This window comes from Podarcis gaigeae (assembly GCF_964106915.1).
Source record: "Podarcis gaigeae genome assembly, chromosome: 15".
Taxonomy (NCBI): Eukaryota; Metazoa; Chordata; class Lepidosauria; order Squamata; family Lacertidae; genus Podarcis; species Podarcis gaigeae.
In genome coordinates this window covers 45,067,827-45,077,925 of record NC_139692.1, presented here as the reverse complement: position 1 = coordinate 45,077,925, position 10,099 = coordinate 45,067,827, and the positions used below count along the sequence as shown (strand labels likewise).

The following is a 10,099-nucleotide window of genomic DNA, read 5'->3' as shown; positions in this document are numbered from 1 at the left end:
TTGGCCCGATCTGGCAGCAGCAACTGGTGCCCTGCATGTGTGTATGGGCTGTCAAACAGGTCAAGTGCTGCAGGCACAACTTCCAAATGCACTGCTTTTAATGTACACATTAAAAGATGTGTGGGAATGTTCAGGGAGGCAGGAGAGGATATATTGTTTATTAATATCCTTCCTAACTTTGTGCTAGCAAGTTCCTTTACTTAGCAGAGTTTACATTCCTCTTTTACATACACAGCAGATAGCTGGTTGCAGGCTCGTGTGAGCCTCTCACTATTTTATACAATTCAGTATTGAACTGTATATTCCTGAACAAAAAAATTCCTTCCAGTAGCACCTTAAAGACCAACTAAGTTAGTTCTTGGTATGAGCTTTCGTGTGCATGCACACTTCTTCAGATACACACTTCTTCAGATAAGTGTGCATGCACACGAAAGCTCATGCCAAGAACTAACTTAGTTGGTCTTTAAGGTGCTACTGGAAGGAATTTTTTTGTTTTGACTATGGCAGACCAACACAGCTACCTATCTGTAACTGTATATTCCTGGTAAGTTCGCTTTTACCCCTCTTAAAAGAATAAAGACACGACAATCTTATTTAAAGTCAATAAAAGATGTTTACTCACATCAGTTCACGGTTGAATTCCTGAAGGCAGGCTTGGTTACAAATATATACATGTGCATCTACCCCATATGGGAGATTTGATCCCAATGCTTCTGCTAGCTGAGAAGCTGGTCCAGCGACAGAGGAAGTGAAAAAGAGAGAGAGTGGCAGCATGCCTTGTCCTTCTGTTACCTGGACAGGTAAGGTCACGCCCACCTCTAGCAACATGCAAGGGAAGGATGCTCCAGCCAGGAGGAAACAGGAAGTTTTCGACTGGCTGGACCAAACATTCCCCTGCATGTCTTCTCTAGGAAAACAAGGAATGTTGTGTTTGACTGCTCTCAGTGGATTACTGCTCACAAGATGCGCATGTGTGGACAAGGCCCTGCAGGACCAGAGCAGAGGCTCATCTCACCCAGAGAGAGGGATAAAGTTTTCCTCCTAACACTAGAACTTGCAGACACCTAGTGGAGCTGAATGTTGGATGGATAAAAGACAGTCCTTCAAGCAGCGCTGGAACTGGCTCCCATGAGAGGGAGGCATGGCCTGGTCTCCCCACACAGGAGGAGCTTGTGTGCAGATTCTGGATGACACTGCACATAAACTCTTACTGTTTGGGGAATGCCAGGGGCTTCTGGGTGGCTGCTCCCTCCGGTGCCAGGCAGAAATCCACAAGAGGCAGGGAAGGTGCCCATGTGCTCCCTGCCAGGGGCAGGACGGATCCAGAACATCCTAGAATCTGCAGGCTGCTGCAGGAGGGAGGCAACGCCCCTCAACCCACGAACAGCAAATCTATTTTTTTTAAAAATATTTTTATTGAGTTTTCCATATTTAATTACATCTAATTACACAAATCAATAACATAAAGCATTGCTCAGACAGAGCATCGACTTCCTTCCCTCACTCTTTCTGACTTCCAAGCATCTTTTAATAAATTCTTGCATTTCTATAACTACTTTTCTACCTTAAATCTTCTTCTTTTTTATAAAAATTACCACCTTATATGTAAATTGGTTCCTTATTTTCACATTACAAGGAATTTCAATTCAAACCTACAAACGTTTTCAAATGTTTACAGTTTTCTTTCCTATAGAATATAAATTTGCTCCAGTCCTTCTGAAACAGTTCATCTTGCCAATTCCGGATCTTCCCCGTCAGCTTTGCCATCTCCACATATTCTACCATCTTTATTTGCCAATCTTCCAGTGTAGGAAGTTCCTGCTGCTTCCATTTCATCCTTCCATCAGTTGGTACCCTTGACCCTCAGGCCCCTGGGCAGGTTGCAACAACTAAAACACAACAGTTTCAAACAACTTACATTCACAGAAAGGAGGTGGATCAAGAATGAGGATTCGGGACAGATAAAATAAAGGACTTCTTCACACAAGGCTTAGTTAAACTGTGGAACTCTCTTGTGCAGGAGGCAGTGATGCCCACCAACCTAGATGGCTTTAGCAGAGAATTAGACAAAGTTTACTAGCCACAATGGCTCAGCTTTGCCTCCACAGTCAGAGGCAGCGATGTTTCTGAATGGCACTTGCTGGAAATCACGGGATGGGAGAGGGCTCTTGTGTTCAAATCCTGTTTGCTGGTTTCCCATTGGGGCACCTTTTTGGCCGCTGTGAGAAGAGGCAACCGGACTGAATGGGCCACTGGCCTAATCCAGCAAGGTCTCATTATGTTCGGATGGTACTAATGCGCAAGTTGGGTGGCCCTCTGTCACGGATGCTTTAGCTGAGATTCCGACATTGCAGGGGGCTGGACCCCCTTCCAACGCTGCAATTCCAATATTCTAAGTTGCTCTTCTAATAGCTCACTGAGAGGGAGCCCCGCAAAGGACCTTAAGGTCTACAAATGACAACATTTTGGAGGTCCCAAGGTGGTTAGATTGGTCGCAACTAGGGCCAGGGCCTTTTCAGTACTGGCCCTGACTTGGTGGAATGCTCTGCCACAAAAGACTAGGGCCCTGTGCATAGGGCCCCTCAACATTTCCCTTTTTGTAAGGGAAATTCCCTTATTCCAAATAGGATTCCTCACAAGAAAAGGGAAAAGTTGACAGCTATGGGCCCTGTGGGACTTGACGGCTTTGCGCAGGGCCTGCGAGACAGAGCTGTTCCACCTGGCCTTTGGTTTGGACTCAGTCTGACCCTTATGTTTCCCTCCCTTTATGGTTTTGATGAGGCTGCATTTTAAATTGCATTTTAACCTGTGTTTTAAATTGGGTTTCCCACCCACCCCATTATGTTTCTACTCTAATTTTACTGTTGTTAGCAACCCTGAGCCCGGCTCTGGCCGGGGAGGGCAGGGTATAAATAAATTTATTTTTATTATTAAACCCAGGAGCCAGAATCAGCCCTCCACTCCACTCTACCTGGCCCTCAGCAAAAGAACACTCTCCCCATCTGAGATTCAAAGCAGCTGGTATTCAGAAGCATTGCTGCCCCCCAGCCACGCCCCCTCCCTCCATGACACGCCCCTTGCTGGCCTCACTCTGCACCTTCCTGGCCAAAAGCCTTTCCTTGACCTCTGACCCTGCCTCTTTTCATGCCTGGAAGGAGGATGGAAAGAGGAAGGGGTGAGTATAATTGCTCCAGCTCCTTTTGCCTCTGGCATGCGGCCCCAGAAGGGAATGCTGCCCTCGATTCGGGGCCTTTAAGAGATCAAGGAAGTGTAGGAGGGAAAGGGCTAGCCAGCAATTTGGTCCTGGGAAGTGGAGAGCCCTGGCACAGCTGGACACATCTTTGGACATGGGCAGGCAGCCATCCAACAGGTAGGCTTCCTCTTCGCCAGGCTGCTTCCATCCTGAGAACTCTGTTTAGTTTCAGGAGGGCAAATCTTTCTTTCCGTTTAATCCAGCGCAGCATTCTGCCTCCGACAGGGGACAGCTGATGAAAACATGAAAGGGACGTGTCTCAGAGTCATCGGGCCCTAAATTTATGATTCTGTTGACTTATCATGAGCCTGGAGTAGAGGAGACGGCAGGTGACCCGAGAGCCACCTGAAGGGAGAAGGAAGGGAGCTTGTATTCTGTTGCTCCAGAGGGCAGGACCCCAAACCAAGGGATTCAAATGGCAAGAAAAGCGATTCCGACCAAACGTTAGGAAGAACTGTCTAAGAGCTGTTTTGGCAGTGGAACGGTCTACGTACCTGGAGAGAGAGTCTGGAAGGCCACCTGCAATGGATCCTTCCTTTGTGATTCCTGCATTGCAGGGGGTGGGACTAGATCTGACCCCTAGGGTCCCAAATCTATTATCACATTGGCGGGTGCAAACACACATGCCTGCCCTCTCCCTTGCTTTGGAGGGAAGGGGTGCCCCAGGGGAGAACCCTAGCCTGAGAATCCCAATTCCCTGGGTTTGAGGAACTCACCCCTGCCCTCATGTTCCTGCAGAAGGCCCCTTGGCCCGTAGGGTTAAGACACACAAATCCCACTGGCTTGCCTTTTTCAGGGGTTTCAGAAAGAACCCAGCCAAACAACAACAACACTGGAAGTGTGTGTGTGTGTGTGTCAGGGCGCATGTGCTGAACTCAACCCCAACTCTCCCCCACTGGACTAAGCTTCCCTTCTATCCGTGATGGAGGAATTATCCTGCATGGTGGTTTAAACTGGGACAAGCGTCAAGTCTCGCCAATGAGTGGGCCGGCCGAGGAAGATGCTTGTCAAGTTGTGAGTTGTCCTGTTCTCTGGGGCAGACGGTGATGGGGTGAGTGTTGGGGGGTGGGGAGTGAGAAGGGAGTCAAAACGCTCCCCGCCACCTCCCTTCTCTTCTTCCCTCTCTCTCTCTCTCTCTCTCTGTGTTTGAGTGACACATCCAGCCTCAGCATCTGGAAGCGATTTCTCCATCCTGCGGATTGTGCCAGCTCTGGGCTGCACAAGAGGGTCTGGCCTGGCCCTGGGAACACGCTGTTCCCGGAGCAGGAAGTGCCTTTGACTCTCAGTCACTGAACTGAGCCGCCGCCAGGAAGCCGAGGGGGCTGCTGCTGCAGCAGCGTTGCACAGTCTGAGTCAGGGCAGATCCTCTCTTCAAGTGGCGGCAAGACTGCTACCAAGGCACGCTTCCTGGGGCCGCCCCCTGGCTGCTGTTCCAGCCACCCTAGGAAGGGCTGGGGCAACCTGCCTCCCCCTTTCCCCACTGAGCCAGGCCCAAGGGGAGCTATCCCTATCGAATCATAGAATTGTAGAATTGGAAGGGACCCCCAAGGATCATCTATTCCAACCCCTTGCGATGCAGGAATCCCTCGTCTCCTGCAAGGAAGGGGGTGCAAGAGAGACACAGTTTGCTCTCGGTTTATGCTCTGTGGGACTTTGACGTTGTGAAATCACAACGTGGCAACAGGGGCATTGGAAGAGCAGATGACTGCTGCTGGATTGGGTGGGGGGCATCTCCTAGGACTAACCAGATGCCCCCCAAAATAAGCTCATATGCCAACCCACCCCCCTGCCACTAATCTTCAACTCCCCCGCCAAAACTTATGCCACCTGTTAGTCACTTTATTTCATTTATTGTTGACTTTAAGACATTCCCAGTTTCTGACTAAGCTTCTTCCAACCAAAACAAAGTCCAGTCATCAGCCTGTGCTGCCCCACCCCCCGCTGCCCCCTGTCCCTGTGGAGAATCAGTGCTGAATCAGCCTCTGAATCTGAAATCTTCAGTTCAGCTCAGGCTCCTTGGTTCTTGAAAGGCACTCTGCACATGCCTCAAAACCATTCAGAGCACCCCAAAGGGAGAGAGCTTCTGTGTTTTAACCAGGACAGGGGAGATCTGGGTTCGAATCTCCGTTCTTGTCACAAAGCTTCCTGGGTAAGATGATGCTCCCGCCCCCCAGCCTAGCCTACTTTGCATGGGTGGTTTTTTTTGGGGGGGGGGTAAATAGCTTGGGAGAGAATCATGAAAACTGCCTTGAGATGCTTGAGAGAAAGACAGGATATAAAGGCAGTAGGATTAAAGAACCCAGAAAGTTACAAGAGGATTAAAATTGGGTCCTACCGTCAGTTGAAATGAAGGCCCAATGAGGATGGGGGGTCCTGCCCTCTCCCCAACGGCAGCCTCAAGAGGACCCTCCCCGCTGGATTATTCACCCCCTCCCATGTCTCACTGATCCCACACCTCCTTTTTCTGCTACTCACGCAAGGGATTTTTTTGCGGGGATTGAGAAAGAGGGACCCACATATTTGTGGGGAGCGATGCGCCCTCTCCTTTCCCGTACTGGCTGAGTTTTGATGGTGGCGGGTCGGGAGGGACGGGGGTGTTTGAAGTGAACCCTAGAAGTTCTTTCGGAAGTAGAGGAAGGACCCCGTCCAGGCTGCGCCTCTGAGCATGTGCAGAGGGGCCCTCCACGGGGAGCCCAGCCCACCCGGCAAAGTGGAATGTGGGGGGGTGTTCCAAGAGAGCTGCACCCCGTTTTTACCTGGCACGGCGCGCTCCTCTCTCCCTCGACGGCTCCCGGGAGGACTGCGCGCCCGACGGCACCGCCAGCTGGGGCTGCTGGGGCCTCTCGCGGGGCGGGCGGAGGCGTCAGCCACTTGCGCAAGCCGGGCTTGGCTTGGCCGGGACGACCCGGGGCTGATCCTGACGCCGAGCAGCGGCGCCAGCCAAGCTTCAGGGCCGGCCGCCCCGTCGGTGGCCGCTCACCGCGCCAGCAGGGGGCGCCCTTGGCACGGCCGCCGCCGCTCCACCCACATCCCTTCACAGGCGCGGGTGGGAGGTTGCCTGCATGGGCTGCCCAAGAAGGAGGCGCTCTGCACATGCCCAGGGGGCGCGGGAACATCGGCCCAGAATTCCAAACCGGAAGGGTTGGGCAGAGCCGGGTGGTATCACCTGGGGCCTTTTCTGCGCTCAACACGTGTCGTGATGGTGGCGTGCAGACGACGCTCTCCGCGTGCGCGGCGAAGCCCGAGAGGCCAGATCCTTCGTGTCTCCCTTCCTAGCCAGTCCTGCCTCAATGTGAACTAGACTAACTCCGCCCCGCCAACATAAGGGGGGGTAGGAAAACGGCGCCCCGCTCCGCTCTGTCTGGAGATGATATGGCGCATGGAATCTGGGAACTAACCCTGCCCCTAAAAAGAAAGTAATATTCTTATGGTGAAAGGGACTGGTTTTAAATAGAAAGGTCGGAAGCAGCCTTAAAATCAGGCCCTTGATCCAGCGGGTTTGTATTGCCTGCACTGACCGGCAGCGACTCTCCAGGGGGTTCTGAAGAGCTCCTTAGTTTAGCTTTAATGAAGGCATTAAAGAAAATAAAAAATGGGAATCAAATACAGGGGTCAGCAAACTTTTTCAGCAGGGGGCCGGTCCACTGTTCCTCATACCTTGTGGGGGGCCGGACTATATTTTTTGGGGGGTGGGGGAATGAACGAATTCCTATGCCCCACAAATAACCCAGAGATGCATGTTAAATAAAAGGACACATTCTACTCATGTAAAAACACGCTGATTCCAGAACCGTCCGCGGGCCAGATTGAGAAGGCGATTGGGCCGGATCCGGCCCTCGGGCCTTAGTTTGCCTACCCATAGACACTGTGAACTCCTTGGTGGACCGGAGAGGTGGGTACAAAGTTAAATGCACGGAGGAAGACACTCCCCCCAATATACCTCGTTGTCGCCCCTGTCCCTGGATTTACAACCTGATTTTTATTTGTTTTCCAATCACAGGAGCCCAGCCAGGGAGAGGATTCCTCTGCCAGGGGCAGCTGGGAGCAAGAGCTGCCTGTTTATGCCACGGACTCCACCCTGCTGGGCTCCGGGGACTCAAAGGGAACGCGGTCCGCTTTTTCTTTTTGCAAGCGGCAAAAGGGCAGCCAATTTCTCTCTTTGCAGCTGGCTGGCTGCAGCGCGTGTCAGTTATGGGTGGGGTGGGGGGTTACACAGCCCTGTAGCCCCACACTGCTTATGGGGCATCTGGTCGGCCACTGCAAGAACAGGACGCTAGACTGGATGGGCCCCCTTTTGGCCTGATCCAGCAGCCAGGCTCTTCCTATGTTCTCATGGAGCCTCCAGGTCCAGAGACAGTCTATCTGGACCCCCAGGTTCTTTGGGGCATTTGGCTGCTGTGGGAGCAGGAGGCTGGGCTAAGTGTGTTCCCTGTGACCTGCTCCGGCTGCTGGGCTTTTCTTCCGGGTAGGGAAATGGGCAAGAAGGAAGCCCCTCAAGTCTTGGGCTACTGAAAGGCCAGCTCTGGAGCCCCAGCCCCACTTGACAGTCCCTCCCTCTCTCCCAGGTTTTATGAACCAGATTGTGGCGACTGCTCCTCCTGGTCTAGCAGGGGTTTCTGTGGAAAGCCTCCCTCAAAAGCAGCTGGCGTGACTCCAGAGATCTGGATGAGGCTGTCCCACCTGAGGCTGCCGGGAGCTCGGGGCCACCATTGGGGCCTTGCAGAGCTCACTGCCAGCCAAGAGGCTTTAAGTTGCCACGGCAAAAGGTCCTCTTCTTTGCTGTGGCCGCCCACAGATTGTGCTCATCCCAGGAGGCCTCTCTCCTGTTTACGAGGAAAAAGCCGAGGATGAGTAAGAGGAGCGAAGCACAGCGGCTGGGGAGGGGAAAAGCAAAGGCAGCTTGGCTCCGGGAGAGGAGGGCTGGGAGCCAAGGCAGCCTCACCAAGCAGGCCGCAAACTGATCGCCCACAGCCACGGAGACAGGCTGCAGGTGCCCGAGGGGAGGAGGCCGCAGCTCAACTAGGGAACTCCCTGCCACAGGAGGCAGGGGCGGGTGGACCACTTCACGGTGGGGGTGAAGGTTATCAACAGCAACCGGCCAAGATGGCTGTGCTCTGCCTTTGGTGGGGACAGAACTCTGCTGAATGGGCTAATGATCTGATTAGGTATAAGGGAGCTTCCCAAGCTATTTATCTCTGCCCCTTTATTTGGAACAATGAGGACTAGAATCTTGCTTTCTTTTTAGGGAGAGACCATAGCTCAATGGCAGAGCACCTGTTTGGCATGCAGAAGGCACCAGGTTCAATCCCCAACAGCATGTCCAGGTAGGGCTGGGACTAGGAGACTCCCTATATGAAACCCTGGAAAGGTGCTGCCAGTCAGTGTAAACAACAGTGAGCTAGATGGCCCCAAGGTCTGACTCGGTACAAAGGCAGCTTCGCTCAGGGGCAGAGCACCTGCTTGGCATGCAGAAGGTTATGGGTTCTGTTCCTAGTGCCATTTCCAGGCAGGGCTGGGAAGTGTTCCCTTCCTGAAACCCTGGAGAGCTGCTGCCAGCCAGTGTGGAGAACAATGAGATGGCCTAAGGCAGTTTCCGCTGTTTCTATGAAGCTGCCCAGCTGTAATTTCAGGTGGGGAAGCAGCAGCTTCTCAGCCGGCAGAGTAAGTGCTCCCAATAGGAACAAAGAAAGGTGCCTTACAGCTAAGTCAGGTCACTGGCCCATCTAGCTCAGTATTGTCGACACTGACTTACAGCAGCTCTTACAGGCAGGGAACATTTCCCCAGCCCCACCTGGGGGTGCCACTGGGCCCTGGGCCTTGTTCCTTCTGCATGCAAAGCAGGAGTTCAGCTGCCCTGGAGCCTTTGCTCCTTAGAAGAAAGCAGGATTCCAGTCCTCATGAAGGAAGGGCTAATTGAAATCGGAAGCTGCCTTCCAGAGTCAGGCAGCTGGCCCATCTGGATCACACTCCTTCACACTGACCGGCAGTGACTTTTCAGGGTCTCCTGATGGTATTCCTTCCGGGAGACGTGGGAAAGTGAACCTGGGGGCCTTCTGCATGCCAGGCAGGTGCTCTCCGTCTGGGCTACAGGCCTTCCTCATACCCTCATCAGTGCCCAAATGCTCCATGCCCACAAAAGGACCCCCTCCCCAAAAGGAACACCTCACTGTCGAGTAATCTGCTCTTCCTTCTTTCCTCCCTTCTTTCTGCACTGGGGACCCCTTTCCCCTTCTCACGCCCCCCCCCCCACTTGCCCTAGTCAAGACAGCAAGTCGGTCCCAGGGCAATGGCACCCCACCCTCCTCCCACAAAGACAGGGCCCTTCTGCTGGCAACCCCCCCCCCCCAGCACCATCGCAGAAGCCCAGCGCCATCCCAGCGCCTCTCGACCAAAGCCTGTCGCCATGGAGAGGAAGAGGAGCCCCCTGCGGAGTAGCAGAGCGGGTGAGTCAGGCTCTGCAGAGCAGCAGCAGCAACAGCAGCAGCCTTTTCGCAAACAGAAAAACAGCTGCCAAGCGCCTGGCAGTGAGGCGGCCTGCAGCCCTCCTCTTCCTCCTGGGTCCCTCGGAGCGCCTCCCCCACCCCCACTCCAGACCAAGACCCAGCCGTGAGATGGGGGGCTCACAAGACAGAGCCCTTTCCTAGCCCTGTCCAGCTTTTCCTGCCGTCTTCACTAGCCAAGTTGACTCCAGCAGGTGCTCCAAGGAAGGAGCCCTCAGCGGCTGGTTCCTTGCAGCTTGGCTGCCTTCTCATCCCTGCCTGTGGAGAGCAAGTCAGATGGAAAGAGAGAGAGATCTGCAGGGAAGCAGGCAGGGAAAGGCCTTCGCGGGGGACATGGCTGCCCTCT

The 10,099-nt window shown here is 53.4% G+C and overlaps 1 long non-coding RNA gene across 1 annotated transcript; it reads right to left on the bottom strand.

Moving 5' to 3' along the window:
- Positions 1-590: 590 nt before the first annotated feature.
- Positions 591-6,548, bottom strand: LOC310832965. Its single transcript, XR_014558486.1, has 2 exons — positions 6,010-6,548; positions 591-1,889 (listed from the first exon to the last, which is right to left on the bottom strand). It is a non-coding gene; the product is annotated as an uncharacterized lncRNA (long non-coding RNA).
- Between the last annotated feature and the right edge of the window lie 3,551 nt (positions 6,549-10,099).